Source organism: Mesocricetus auratus, unplaced genomic scaffold (assembly GCF_017639785.1).
Source record: "Mesocricetus auratus isolate SY011 unplaced genomic scaffold, BCM_Maur_2.0 Super-Scaffold_100020, whole genome shotgun sequence".
Taxonomy (NCBI): domain Eukaryota; kingdom Metazoa; phylum Chordata; class Mammalia; order Rodentia; family Cricetidae; genus Mesocricetus; species Mesocricetus auratus.
Genome location: NW_024429201.1, coordinates 7,673,991 through 7,677,853, shown reverse-complemented (window position 1 = coordinate 7,677,853; position 3,863 = coordinate 7,673,991).

Genomic DNA, 3,863 nt, shown 5'->3' with positions numbered 1-3,863 from the left:
AATTATTGTCAATTCAATGTTTTGTGTATATAGATGTATTTCGACCATAGAAATAGTTCCAGGAGATTTTTGTTGTTGTTGTTGTTGTTAAAGTAGAATTAAAATCCAATAGCTTACTCTATTATATTCAGAATTCTCTACTTTGTAACGTCACAGGCTTAGGAAACAGATGGATGAAATATGAAAGTGTTGAAGCAGAAAATTTTTCATGTGTTTAAATTTCAAAGAAAATTTAGAGCAAGATGGGTGCCCTAGACCCCTGGATAATGGTATGGAAACATGTCTGTAACCATCAAAGAGAAGGAAACGGAGATGCTTGGTGGTTTGGACACTTTTGGATATAGAGGAAAGTGGAGGTGACTGTGTGTTTTCTTCAGGGGGACTTCCTGGTAAAGTAATGAGAAGTGTAGGAGAGAATGCCCTAGAATGGGGTATTGGCATGACTCATCCTTGAGACTTTCTTGCCCTGGTCTCTCTGCCTTTGTTAGGTTCTCCAGAAGTACACCCAGAGATGACGTATACAATGCAGATCCTGACTCTCAAGCGTTACACAGATGGAAGTGCCTGCCACAGACATATTTTGTGTTCAGAGCTGCTCGCCTCTGCTTATCTGACTCAGGCTGCAGCTGTGGAAGGCCCAATACAACAGCAGCAACCAACTTAGTCAACGACTGTGACATCTCCCAGCTTCCTTGATGGCTTTTCAAAGCAAGGCAGACTGGATGCGCAGAGGGGTATATCATGAATAATGAAGATCCAGTTCTTATGCCCAGAGGGGGGCTGAGTAGAGATGGTAAAAATGTAATAATTAAAATATGCACCCTAAAGTCGAGATGTTGGGTGTTCCGGGTAGAACTGGGGAGAAGTTTGGGGTGAATCCTGAAAGGGTATAAGCAAATAGAATATAAGTAAAGCAGGCTGAGACAAGGAGAGTTTGTATTCTGAGAGGCGGGCAGAAATAAATGGTTGACAGAGGCTAAGCAGTATGACTGACAGTTGAGCAGGAGTGCATGGGACAGGGAACTTGTAGAGGTGGGAGAAAGTGTAAACTGCCTTTGATGGAGGCCTGATGTGTTGTTATGCTAATGCTCTTGGACTTTCCTCTGTAGGCTTCTGGGGATTCTCCTATCTCCACTCTTATCTTGCCAGTGGAGAGTTGGGATTTTGCAGGCATGCATTACTATGTCCTTTTGGAAAATTTGCACCTATTTATTCTGTGTGTGTACATGTGTGCATGCACACCATGTCTTGTGAATGAAAGACAGAGGGTGAATTCTTTCCTTCCTCCATGTGTGTTCTGGAAACAAAACTCAGGTCAGACTTTGTAGCAAGTACCTGTACCCACTTATCCGTCTCACCATCTCCAGTGTCTGGCTTTATGTGGGTTCTGGGGATCTAAGCTAAGGTCTTTCTGCTTGTGTTATGGTAGTTTGCCCATGGAACCATTCCCTGCCTCTGAAATCAGTATTTTCAGAGGGCAGAGTAAAGAGATGACATAGAAGGGAAAGTGGGGTAGCTTTTCCATTGGGAGACACTGAGGCCCATCATTTGAAGATCACTGCCAATTCAGTGGCCTCCTCCCATGGCTTGAGGATGTTGTCTCTTTAGCCATTTGAAGTGGGTATAGGGTCAGTTTTGTACCCATTTGAGCTCTACTGATAACTTATGTCTGGATTTTCTTCGAGAAATTTTTGTTGGCATCTCTGTTGTAGGGGTTTGGAGAGAAGATTTGATTCCATGGCTGCTTTTATTTCTTGCTAGAAAGACACTTTCTCCTAGATGGCACATCAAAAGAAGGCTTGGAAAAACATTCCTTGGGATAGAATATGCCATGAAATGGAAAAATACATGGAATGGAAGATGCATGAATATATACTCAGAGTATGCAGAGAATGGAAGATGCAAGAAATAGAACATGAACATCATGGAACACACATGGACTGGAACATGCATGACATAGAACATATAGGAACTAGAATATACACTGGAATGGAACATGCATGGAATAGAACATGCACTGGAATGAGAGAGAAATACTATGGTCTCATGCCAGCTATTTGAAAACATAAATGATCTCAATATGTGCCAAGTTCATCCTTTTGCTTAGAGATTGGATCAAGTATCAGGTGCAATATAAGTATGTAGCCCTTTAGAGCAAAGTCTATTGTAGAAGATCCAGGCAGCAACAAGTTACAAACTCCTGCAAATATACAAAAAGTGAAAGACAAGGCAAGTAATTTCTTTTCAGCATGCAATCTACAGAACCCTAAGAACCCATCTGTAACCGTTTATGGCTAGAAGCATGCAGACACCAACTCTTGGAGCCATCTATGCAATGCATTCCAGAGCAGCAACGTTGTACTTTACCCTTTGTGAATAACGAATTATTATACAGTAAAGGGAAGCCTGTTCCAAAGAACCACCCATTTGTGCTCAATGACAATAACTTTATTCTTGGATCTTAACCACCCCCAGTTTTCTTGGACTGTGCCTTTTCCCTCCAGATGTGCACAGCATCTTACAAAGTAGGCTACAGACAATGAGGTGAAGGTTTGACACTTAAATGCTGTTTTGTAATGCATGCTTATGTCTGCTGTAGGAAGTATGTTAGTCACATGATATATCTTAATTACTGTGCCTTGGGTGTAGAACGTAATGCTCTGTAGGATTTCTGGGTCCCTAACCACATTCCTACGTCCTTCTTTTCTAGTCTTCATAACACTTGAGAGTGAGTACCTTTAGTTCCATTTTCAAAACTGGGGACTTGGATTGGGGCGATAGCTTAGTTGGTAAGTTAGCCCCTTGAAGCCTAAAGAGCTGATTTCAATCCCTGGAACACAATAAAGTATCCGGGAATGGTGGCCCATGCTTGTAATCTCAGTGCTGGGGAGGCCTCACAGCTAAGCAGAACCGTGGGGTTTGGTGCTCAGCCAGCATAGCCTATTTGGTAAGTTCCAGGCTGGTGTGAGACCATATCTCAAAACAAAACACTGCCTGAGAAATGATATTGAAGTTATCCTCTGGCTAGCACGTGTGTGTGCACGTGTGTGCGCGCGTGCGCACGAACACACACACACACAATCACGCACACACAATCGCACACACACAAATCACACACCTTGATTGAAATTGAACAAATACAAATATACAGTAGACTAAAAGCCCCAAATGTATGCGTTTCTAAGACATCATAGAATCATGAAGAAGTTTTATGTCTAGAATGGGTTTCACTGAACGTCTTGGTGATCACTTTTGCCCCTCTACTCATAACTCATCTGCTTATTTATTATTATTATTCTTTCCCTTCATTCTACTGTTATAGATTCTTTGGAAGGAGTATAGTGCAGACTTGAAAAGACCGTGACAGGGTTCAGGGGTATCTTGTTTTTCCCTTGAAGTTACCATGTTATCGTGTGTGAGCAAGGGTGTTGGTTACATAGAATTGTTTCTGTAGTTAGGACAGAAGGCCACTGTTCTGTTATGGTGGTAAAATTTCCTGATAAAGGTGGCATAGGGCCGGGGAGGGCTTCATAACTCTAGGTTTCCGTCCATCACTGAGGGAAGTTAAGGCGGGAACTCTGGCAGCTGGTCATCTCACAGCCAGGAGCAGAGAGAAATGAATACACACATGCTTCCTGCTTGCTTGCACCTCAGCCATTCTCCTCTGCCCTACCAGCACATTTCCCATGTCTTCCCCCAACTAGGCTATCGGAACATCCCAAATTCCCGTCATTCATTGTCTCTACCGCACAATTCCTCCACTCCACGTGACAAGGAGGAAGCCATCCACACAGGCCCATGAGAGCCACAGCTCTCACTGCATGGTCTTTCTGCTAGCAGATGCTTACTTTGAAGAGTGGCTT